Source organism: Oryctolagus cuniculus, chromosome 13 (genome assembly GCF_051225735.1).
Source record: "Oryctolagus cuniculus isolate XC-2025 breed Fujian yellow rabbit chromosome 13, ASM5122573v1, whole genome shotgun sequence".
NCBI lineage: Eukaryota > Metazoa > Chordata > Mammalia > Lagomorpha > Leporidae > Oryctolagus > Oryctolagus cuniculus.
In genome coordinates, this window is record NC_142879.1 from 33,000,646 (window position 1) to 33,012,857 (window position 12,212).

Consider the following 12,212-nt stretch of genomic DNA (forward strand, 5'->3'; position numbering starts at 1 on the left):
TAAAATTAAGTATGAACAATATTAATGGAAGACAATATTTTGGCAAGGAAACCTAAAATTTACATTTATAGGTGCTGTCTTTGTTGTAAATGTGGTTATTTGTAATACACTGAGATTCAATACCCACAAATTTATTTATAACCCAATAACTCACTGCTAGGTAATCACATTGTTTTCATAGGTCAATCCTGTTCCCAGACATTCCTACTGCAAGATTGAAGTCATTTCTTTAAAAGTAATATTTGACAGTTGACTGTTGAAGCAATGTTCTATTATTAACTAACGTGTAATTAGTTCATTAAAAAATACCTCAACTGAATAGCATGTAACTTAATACAATCTACCAAAGTGGAGAAATCCACAGTTTCTCACAAATGGGAGCAAAATTACAGTGCAGGGGAACTGGAAATGAGAAGATGCCAGCTGGCAGGACACTAAGTGTTTCGGATTACTGTGTGTTTATGACCTCTATGTTCTAGAAAAAAAAAATCAATTAGATTATGCTATTTGAGAATCTTGGAATGCCATGGCTCTGTGCCAGTCTTATCAAAACCACACATCTGAAGTTTAATTAAGCTGTTTTAAATTTCACCAGTATTTCTGAGTTTTGAAAAAGCAGTCAATGTAAGAACTAATAAATAGCAGTGGAAGAATGCTGAGATCCCCTCACATGGCAGCATTCAGTATAAAATTATGAAGTGTTCCAATGTATGCCCAACACTCACTTCATTGAACATGAGCATGACATGAAACAGCACTCTTTGTTCAAGAGCATTTGGAAAATAAACGGATACAATGTGGGAACTGTGATTGTAGAAACTTAGGAAGTGGTTGTCGAAAATCCAAGTCATTCTGCAATAGTGTATCTCTCCCTGGGTCAAAATGAGGAAAAACGTGTGAGTTCCAGGACAGGGACAATAGATGGCAATTTGATTTTGGCCCACCTTCATGAGAGAATTTTATTGACTGAATTTCTGTGACTTTACACATAAGAAAAATATCTCAACTCACAGCATCAGTAGCCTTGAAGTTGCTTTGTAAAATTAAAAATCAAGAATTTTATATTTAATAAAGATTTATGGGGCTGATGTTCTAGTGTAGTGGGTTAAGCCTCTGCCTGCAGCACTAGCAACCCAAATGGGCACCACTTCGAGTTCTGGCTGCTCCATTTCCAATCCAGGTCCCTTCTAATGGCCTAGGAAAGCTGTGGAGGATGGGTCACGTGCTTGGGCCCCTGCAACTACTTGGGTGACCTGGAAGAATTCCCTGGCTCCTGGCTTTGGCCTGGCCCAGCCCTTGCCAGTCAGGCCATATGGGGAGTGAATCTGCAGATGGAAGACCTCTCTCTCTCTCTGTGACTCTTTCAAATAAATAAAATTAATTATTTTTTAATAAAAATTTACTTTTTTATTTATTTGACTTATTTGAAAGGCAGAATGACATAAAGAGTGGGAGACACACACGCACACACACGCACACACATACACACACAGATTTTCCATCCATGGATTTACCTCAAATGCCTTCAACAATCCCAGCTAGGCCAGGCTGAAGCCAGGAGCTGGGAACTCCATCTGGGTCTCCCATGTGGGTGTCAGAGACTGAAGGACGGGGGCCATCATCCATAACTTCTGCTAAGACAATCCAGGAATCAGCATGAAAGGTAGCTGTAGATATGGATATTGTTGGCTGAGCAGCACAGAATTATGAGTTAGGAGAAGAGGGGTTCTCCAAAAGGAAGAGGTGAGCTCTATGCCCTCTGCAGAAGAAAAGTTGAGAAGGAAGACTAAAAAAAGTTTGATCACAGTCAGTGCCCTGGGAGACCATATCTGTATGTGTAGTGTGTGTGTACATGTCTCTGTGTATAGGAGAAATATCTGGCAGAAAACTAAAATTCAATTCTCATTCATTTTATTTAAATAATACCAACTCACATATTTGACTGAAGTCTTCAGTGAGTTAAGTTCATTGATTTCACCATTCATTCATTCATCAATAGATATTAATGGATGGTTTAATTAGTGTTCATGTTAGGGCAACAATAGCAACCAAAACAAAGAAGTCCATGCCCTCTTGGAACTTTGTTTTCTGAAGGGAATTGCTTTTGAACATAGTAGTGAATATCAAACCTGCTAACTTGTTATAAATGTTAAGAGGAAAGACAAAGCAGGTAGCAGGGAATGGAGTCATAGGTTTGAGTAAGAAGCATGCATAGCACCCATGAAGAACAGAAAAGACTTACTGTGGCTGCAGTATGAGAGCAAGAGTGTGGTGGCAGGTGAAATGGTCCAAGGAAGCAGAGGTCAAGCATTGTAGAACCCTGTCTTTGACACTCATTGTTTGTATGAGAGAAAAACGGTGGAGTGGTAGGATCTAACTTGCTTTAGTGGGAAAATATACACTGAAGGTCACTGCTGAGTCATTGCTGATTTTACATACTGCCTTTGGGCACTGTTACTTGATTCAGTGAAAAAAAAAAAAATTATGAAGGCACTGGCTCTGTGCTGTAGCAGGTAAAACCACTGCCTGAAGTGCCAGCATCCCATATGGGTGCCGGTTCGAATCCCAGCTGCTCCACTTCTGATTCAGCTCTCTGCTGTGCCCTGGGAAAGCAGTGGAAGATGGCCCAAGTCCTTGGGCCCCTGCACGCACATGGGAGGTTCAGAAGAAGATTCCAATAGGCCCAGCTCTGGCCTCTGCCTCTGTAAATCTGCATTTCAAATAAATAAATAAATCTTTAGAAAAAATTACTAAAATATCATGAAGCTGGCTATTTATTAACTCCAGACTAATGATGAGGTGATGTATAAATATCAGTCAGAGTTCCACCAGGGAAACCAAACCAGCAGGAGATAAATAGTTATAATATTGATAGAGTATCTATCTATCTATCTATCTACCTACCTATCAAGAGAGGCCTATTGCCAGGAATTAGATTCAGGGTTGGCTAATAAATTACAAAATTTATGGAGCAAGCTGGATACTCTCAGGCAGGAGCCGATCTTGCAACCACTAGGTGGAATTCCTCTTCCTCAAAGCAATCTCAGATTTGTTCTCAAGACCTTGCAACTAATCGGATCACATCCTCGCAGATTATCCAGGATAATCTCCTTTACATAAAGTCAATTGAGTGTAGATGTTAATCACATATACAGAATATCTTCTGAACAACACCTCAATGAAAGATTGAATAACTGAGAATTGGAACCTAGCCAAGGTGACACATACAAGTGACCATCACAGATGACTAATCAGCTTTTACCCAGTAACTGACTGGTTTGGGGTAGACAAAGTCCATTCCTTTCTTTACCCTCTGCTTTTTTAACTAACTCTTTTGAATTACTCAGACAACCTCAGACTTGAATTTCCTGTCTGACAGGCTGTAGTCAGATTCTAAATGATAAAATATTCAATGACAGGAGAGGGCACTCATTTATGAGATCATTAGCACAGAAGCCTGGCTTCTGCAGCTGAAAGTCTTGATGCCAGAGGTAACTTTCAGCCCCAACCAGAAGCCACCCGCATCTCATGTCCAAATTTGTTACTACTCTATTCTTCAACTTTTTCACCTAAGAAGAGTGGTGCTATTTGTGCTGTTGACTATAATTCAAAATTCAAATTCCAATTTAAGAACAAAATAGTGCCTGTGTGACTTTGAATGGGTTGTGGGTAAATTCTTGGGAGGAGGAATACCTATCATCCAGCTCATCTTATTGACCCCAGCGAACTCTGCTCAATAAATATTTACAGAGTGACTGAATGCCAAAGCATGCATTGAGTTCATGCAACTGGGTGATATTTCCACTGCCAAAACTGTGCTACTACAAACTTTATCTTGGAGAACTCATGATAGGTGGTGAAGCTGTTCTGAACTTAGGAAGCAGCCATTGACCAAATTATGTGCTCTTGGAGAGGAACATTTCCTGTGCATTTAAAAAATTTTTTGAAAAAAAAAAAAAGAGCTAGCGTGACTAATACAGTAAGAATGTTCTCATCTTCTCCAGGAGAATAATGGAGTCAGGTAGAGCTTTGCAACAATCCATGGTCACAAACCTCAGAAGACACCCAGGTCATTAACTAACCACATGCATGTGGCACACGGAATGGAACATCCCAGGGCTCTGAAACCACAGGCATCTTTCTGCTGGATAAAAGGAAACAGTTTCACAGGCCCAGACAGAAAAAGGATGTGGTGATTTTTCAAACGACTCTGATTTATAGTCAATAAGGCGCAAGGTTATAGTACACAGAGTAAATGAATCGTTTTCACTTCTCCTTACTACCCTCTTCCAGAAATCCTGGCTTGCTGTTTCTAGGAAGACACCAAGAGTGTCACCAGTACAATAGCCATGCCTGCTCCTTGTTCCCATCATCCAGTCTCATATCTATGAAATGATGCTTCGGGAATGGCCATGGAACCTCTGACTTTGGTTACTAGCCAAGCCAGCCTGTGGTATTTTTTCCTGTTTAATTAAAAAAAGAAAAAGAAACTTGCCCATTTGCTTTTGCCAGCTATCTGAAAGTTCAAAAGGTAAAGAACGTTTCCCTTTACAAACAAGCCACGGAATGTATTTGGAAATTGAGTTTTCATCAGCAGTTGCTGTTTTGAGCCACTTATTCCACTGCTGAGGAAGGTGAAATGGGAGTTCTTTCCTGCAAGGAAAAAAATAGCAGCTTTATGTTTATAAGTTGACTCTATGGGAGAGACTCTAGAAACCTGGGGTTATTTTCACACATTAATACAGGATAGTGCAACCCAGAAGGGAGGGGCTCCTCAGGCTGTCTTGGTGCAGGAGGAGCTCAAATGTCTATTTAGAGAAAATTGTAAGGTGAAGTTGTGGTCACTTTGAAGCCATCTGATGAGAGCTCATGATTGAACTTTATAAACCATCATATTCTTAGCAAGAGGTCCTTTTCATTAGTTATATTTTCAATGAAGATGGCACAAAATGGAATGCCGTATTCACTGTGTAGGGCCACCCACTAGAGACCAAGCCTCTTGTCCACAGAACTTTGAAGAAAAAAGCCCCAAAGCATCCCTTTCGTGCTGATCTAAGGAATAGGTTGATACATTTTGTGGTACTTTGTGGAGGAAATGACACTGGACCTGTGACCTGAAAGGCAGGAGAAGGAACCTCCGTGCTTGCTGATTGCCTGACCTCATCTTCCGAATTGGCTTGAATCTCCATCTCTAGGTCGTGCAAAATCAAAAGTACCCCCTTCAGAATGCTTCAGAAGTCTTTGAGGATCTGCTTTCCTCTTGGTACCATTTCCTACAATTTCTTGCTTTCACTGAACTCTCAGTATCTTCCCTGTGTCTCATTGTCTCAAGCTATTGCTTTTCCCTCTCAGCCTCTTATCACTCTTGTCCTTAGTTTGTCCAAACATCCCTAAGATAAGTCTGTTAAATGTTCATATTTTCAGATAATCAGGGACAGTGCAGCCTGACACAGCATTGACAGTAGCTTAAATTTTATCTCAGCCATTTTTCATTCAATTTCCCTGGTCCTCTCAGGCATAAGAAGTATCTTACTTACTTACTATCCTATTTGGGGAGCCACAGGCTGCTAATATGGGGCCGCAACTAGAGGAAGACAAGATTTATTTAATAAAGAAATCCCTTGATGCTATGACTCAAGGAACTAAAAATCTTTTTTTCCATAGCAGTCTGAAGTCAGATTTTCAGACTAACCTTTGGCTCTGCTCTGCTTGATCATTCAGAGAAGTGGTTGTGAGTTGTTGCTTCCTTGTCTGCCTGGCCTTGTATTGGTCACATGGTCAAAACTGACATATCTGAGTAGTTATAGCCAGCAGGAAAGGGGAGGGAGGGAGAAAATGCCTACTGTCTATGGCTGTAGCCCAGGAGGGGCACAGCCTGTGTTTGCTCACATTTCATGAATGAACATTCAGTCATAAGATCAAACTAACTGCAAAAGAGGCTGGGAAATACAATTGCTACCCAGACAGACATGCACTTATCCTCATCTGCTTAATATATAAAGGAGGTAAGAAAAAAATAGGAACTAGGAGTCCCTGTCACACCTTTCCCTATCATGTAGAATTAACTTCTATTACCCTCAACTTTTTTCTTCTCTATTAGCCAACAGCTAAATCCAAGATTTGCATCACATTTTAAATATAAAGCAATTTGAGTCCTCATGTTTTGATGTTCTCCTCCAGACATAGTGGCCTCAATTTTTTTTTAACAATAAACTATTAAGCTGATTTTTTAAATCCACATAAAAAAATCAGCTCCTTCTGAGAGATATACAGTCATTAAACAGTTTTTTGCCAGGTTTCTGCTTTTGAATGCCCGTTAAGGAACCAGCATGCAGTAGCCATTTTCCCTCTCTTCAGGAGGGATTGAGTGCAGGGTTGGTGAATGGGAAAGAATTCCCTCAAAAGGAAATAGGAGAGAGGTGTTGGGTAACTTCTGTGGTAAATGAGGGGTCTGGTGCACCTGGCTCACAGGCTACAGGAAGAGGAAGAAGGGTGTTTATAACAGCTCTTTGCAGACACTACAACAGAAATAAAAAAAATCAGCAGAGATTGAATAGGGTAATTATATGAGAGATCATAGAGGTAATTCTAATTCAAAGTTTGACTGGATCTCAGGCTCCCCAAAGAGCATTATCAAGTCTTTGTCTCTACATCTGAAATTTATGATTTCTTTCTCTCAGAATAGGGTCTTTCCATAGGCACACTGACATTTATAGACAACCATGAGTCATATTACCCATAAAATATTTAACTTGATGGTTCTAGTGAGTTATCAAAATAAAATAAAGGTGGAATAATAAAATAAAATAAAAAAATTTTAAAAAGCTAGACTATGCCAAAAGACATTTACAAAGAGAAATGCTTCTACTTGCTCTTAGATTCTCATGAAGGAATAAAAATTTTAAAAAGGTGGCATTCAGGGGATGGATCTGATAGTGGATGAGATAAGGAATTTAAAGAGATTCATTGGGGATAGCTCCTCTACAAATTCTTTCCATGTCATGAGCTCTTCATGTGAATGGTCTCTTTGACTTCAGTCCTAGAGAGGATTCATCTGTGGCAGACACAGACGACTGATGTCCAAGTCCAGTTCTAAAGTCTCCATGTTGAGACAAGATATGTGTAAGTATTTCTGGTGGACTAGAGGGAGTCCACGTGGGACAAGAGCCAGTGTGGCTCAGCCTAGGTCTTGTCCAAGAAGGCCACCAAGAGGGAAAGAAGGAATCCCAGCATCAAGAAACTGCTGGTGGACATTGTATTCTTGGGGGCTGCAAAAGGACCGATGAGAAATTCACCATAATGTGTGAGAGGAACTATAGGAAATAGCTCTCCAATGATGGGAATATCCCAAAAACCATGAAATTACCCACAAGGAGTAAAGATGGCTTTAAACATCTGTCACCCATAAAACATAAAATCAGCCTACTTGAGGATGATTTTAAATGTGAATTTTTCTAACTCTTTAACATTCCTCTTTTTCCATACACAAAGTCTGATTACAAGAGGATCAGAAACTAGTTAACAAACTTAGGAGGAGGGAAAGGGTAGTAAAGATAAATATAAGGTAGAAAAGTATATTGAAAAGCCAATTTTGTCATTCCTCCTCACTCCTATTTTTCCCTACTGCCTCCCAGCTGGAAGCAGGCCTGGGTTGGGGAATGGGAGAATAGTTCACTTTAAATAAAGTTCAAAGTTTTTATTAATATCTTGAACTTAGCATTGTAATTTAAATTAGGACTCTGTCTATGACCTAAAATGACTCCAGAAACTAAGTGTGATCTGAAAATTAACTTATAGGGATTTTCATCTAGGTCAGGTAAAATTGTGAAGAAATAGTGGAAAACAAAAATAAATTTATTTAATTTCATTATAGCTTGGTCAGTGTACAGTTTGTGTCTTCAGATATCATGATTGCAGAGGAGAAGGCGGTGTCACTCCTTCAGAATTCAAAGTATTCTTGCAAAAGATTCTTAGTGGCCTTTCTTAAGTCAGCCAACTCTGTGACAAGGAAGTCCATATAGTTGCTCACAGCTCCATTGGGGTAACTTAAAGAAAGCGAGTGGCAGATTTCAAAAGTTGCTGGCAGTACATAGATGTCCACTAGGACAGGAAATAATGGCAAGTGTGTTCTGATGGACTGTAATAAGAGTCACCATTAATGAAAATTCTCTAAGATTAGAGCAGAACCTGACGTTTGCTGGATGGACTGGTGAGCAGAATGCTGGGAATAATCCACAAGGTGCCTAGACCTAGAATGCTAGGTACCCATCAATGTGGAACAGTGATAGCTAAGGCTTCTCTGTGGCCTTTGTCATGCCCCTGCCATGTCAACAGTCAGCTGTCACTTTCTCTGGTCTGGTCATCCCTTATATGCCTACTGGACAAGGTAACGGCATAGAGTCACAGCCATCCTGGTGTGTTGTCCTAATCTCTGAGGCACCCCTAAGAACCATCTTACTGGGTCATTCAATAATTATCAGATAGTTATGAAGACCACAATACTTCCACATAGTTTTTCCCAGGAAAATGGAAGCACTTAAGCTACATTTACAAAACATCTTATCTTTCATATGCCTTGAGTCCACAGATTCAGTCTCTTCAATTGAAAAAAATAGAGAGAGAGGAGTGTTTGGCTTAGCAGTTAAGAAATTAATTAAGAACAATATACCTGTGTCCCATATCAGAGTTCTTGAGTTTGAATCCCAACATTGGCACTCAAATCCAGCTTCTAGCTAATGTAGATCTGGGAAGCAGTGGTGATGGCTCAAGTAGTTTGGTCCTTGTTACTCATATGGGAGACTCAGATTGAATTCTTGGCTCCTCATTTCAGTCTAGCACAGCTTTGGTTACTGTGGGCATTTGAGTGAACCAGCATATGGAGCACTGTGTGTTCCTCTCTCTGGCTCTCAAATCACACACACACATATGTATATATACGTTACTATGTATCACAACACAATATTACATAATATATATATTTCATAAAAATATCTTCTGATTATATGGTAGATACCACATTAGAATCTTGGAACATAAAAGCGTTTAGTCTACAAGTTTATCCCCCTCATCAGAGTTGAGTTCCACTGGAACAGAGGCCCTGTGTTCCTTATTCATTGCTCTGCTTCCAGTACCTGGAAACATATTATGCAAAGTAGGGGCTTAATAAATAAATTACATGATTTAATAAATTAGAATAATCATTGCTCTTAAAAGCTTAAAGCTTAAAGTTCATGGGTGGCACTGTGGCACAACAGTTGAAGATGCTGCCTGTGGTGCCAGAGTACTATACTGGAGCAACAGTTTGAATCCTGGCTGCTCTACTTCAGATCCAGCTCCCTGTTAATGCACCTGGGAAGCTAGCAGAAGATGGCCCAAGTACTTGCAGCCCTGCCACCTGCATGGGAGATCCAAATGGTGTTCCTGGCTAATGGCTTCAGCCTGTTCCACAGTGGCTGTGGTAACCATTTGAGGAATAAACAAGGATATGGGAGAACTCTCTCTCTCTCTCTCTCTCTCTCTCTCTCTCTCTCTCTGTCTCCCCTTGTCTCTCTATGATTATGCCTTTCAAATAAATAAAATTATTTTTTTTTTAAAAAAGAAAGCTTAAAGTGCAGTGAAGAGCAAGATGTATAGGCATGATGGAGTGAACTAAGCTCAATGACACAGGAAACATAAAACTGTACAGCAACAGAAAGTGAGGATGAGGAAAGAGTGATTGAGGCTTAGAAGGAGTGATGCAATGTGGGACATTAGCGGATGAGCTGCATGGCCCATTGTGCTCTTGTTCCCCTTCCTTACTCTTGTTATTGAAGGATCTTGAGTCAGGTCCCTTCTTCTGATGGGCTGGGACAATGGGAAGAGAACAAGTACTCGGTTTGGCTTTGTCCTGGGTGTGGTAATTTTTGTAGCTATAACTTTACAGGATCTCATCAACAAGCCCATAGGATTAGAGTTTGTGGGATCTTGGCAGAACCTATCACAATGCTAAGGTCAGAATCGGGGAAACATGTAGCAATTGCCATAAAGGCATATGGGCTCAGGGGCCATTCATGTATGTGGCACAGAGAAGTGAATGGGAGCTTTTCCGATTTGATCAGGTTAAAATATGATTAAGCCTAAGCATGTGAACACTGTATTCCCAAGTTAATGCTGATGTAACATTCTGTTAGGGTCAGGCCAAATTACAGCTGATTGTGTTGCTTCATATTGGAACACGGTGCAATGATTCCTCTTACCAATCCTGCAGTCATCCTCAGGAGTAGCGTGATCCTCCAAAGAGAAGCCCTTCTGAAGTTTCTAGAGTTTCAGTGGGACATTTCTTAGCACCACCTGGAAAAACCATAAACAGCACTGGCTGGCTCTTAGGGAGCCTCTGGGAAATGCCACACATCTAGAGTGGAAAGCCTGTCCTGCCCATCTCACACACACTGGTGGCTCAAGCCCAGGCTGAGCGTGCTCCACCTCACTCCCAACAGGGGAGAAAAGCACAAGGCAGTTAAGCACAAAGGAAAAATAATTCCACATGTAGTTGAACTCACATCCAACTGAGGCTAGGGCCCGATTTGTAATTCTTCATCCTTTCTGGTATTCATTCAACTGCCATTGACACCCCCACAGGATGGATTCTTGTTCCAGAGTAACAAATGCTCGATTCATCAGGGACCAAAAACACAGCTCCTGGGATGTTTCTCCAGGATCTTTAAAAGGTTTGAATAGAAATGGAAACCAAAGACATATTCTTTTCAGAAGTGAATATATTTTCACCCTAGTTGAATGATGTTGATCCTTATCACTCCCTTCCACAGGGAGAGTGTCCCTGCTTTACTCCATGTTCCAAGTCACTTCAAAGGAAGCCAGGAAGGAGACCTTTAAAACAAGCTATGCTACTGTCTTATAACCATAGCATATCTGACAGCATTAAGTACAAAAACAAATGTTTCATCAAGGTGAGGGCCTAAAATAATGAAGCTTGGCTTGTTCAAAAGAGTAGCTACAAGGGAGAAAAGCACCACAAAGAAGTCACAAAAATAATGGTTATCATGATATTAACACACAACTCTGGGCCACTAGGGATTATGCCAGTAAGCACAATGGTGCTGCTAAGGAGCTGGGCACAACTAAATCGTCAACAGTGGGTTAATGATAATAAAAATATTAATTCTACTTTTATTACTTTATGAGAAAGGAATGAATTTTAGCATTATTTAGACATTGATTAAATCTTATATTTTCTCCAAAAAAATTAAAAGAAGGAAAAAGAAATCCTGAATACAATTCTTTAAGTGTGAACCTGAGTCTTTTTCAAAACTCTTGAGGTTAATCAAAACTTGGTTAATTATTCTCTTAAAAGGTGAGATATTTTCCCATTTGATACAATTATACAATAGACTCTATATACATCATTTAAATATGACAAAGACTCAAGCATAAAAATGGTTGTTTTGGCCAGCACCGCAGCTCACTTGGCTAATCCTCCACCTGCGGCGCCAGCACCCCAGGTTCTAGTCCTGTTCGGGGGGCCGGATTCTGTCCTGGTTGCTCCTCTTCCATTCTAGCTCTCTGCTGTGGCCTGGGAAGGCAGTGGAGGATGGCCCAAGTACTTGGGCCCTGAACCCGCATGGGAGACCAGGAGAAAGCACCTAGCTCCTGGCTTCGGATCTGCGCAGCATGCCAGCCGTAGCGGCCATTTGGGGGCTGAACCAACGGAAGGAAGACCTTTCTCTCTGTCTCTCTCTCTCTGTCTAACTCTGCCTGTCAAAAAAAAAAAAGAAATGGTTGTTTCCTGAATTATTCCTTGTCTCATCTGGGCAATTCCCATCTGTCTACTTTTTTGTGGTAACTGTGTTGTCTCTTGGCTTCCCCAGTACTGTTATCTGCCTGGCCTGCTACTGATGGTGTCATGGAAAAAGCAGGAGTCAGAAGACTGAAACTCTAGTCATACTCTCCCCTCTGATGATTGCCTGATGACAGGTTAGTTGGCCTCTTTCACCTCAATTACTTGGCGGGAATTATAAAAGGCAAGGTCATTGGGGTCATCTTAAATTCTGACCACCACATTTTCCTTTCCTTGACTGCTGGGTGAACTACTTTTCACCATCCAGGGGCTGGCATCAATGCATCTTCTATGCTAAGGAACCCTGGCATTCTCAGGCTGACGTGCTGGTGTCGTGTTCACTGTGGGTCCCTATTATCTCAATATTGTTATGCTTATC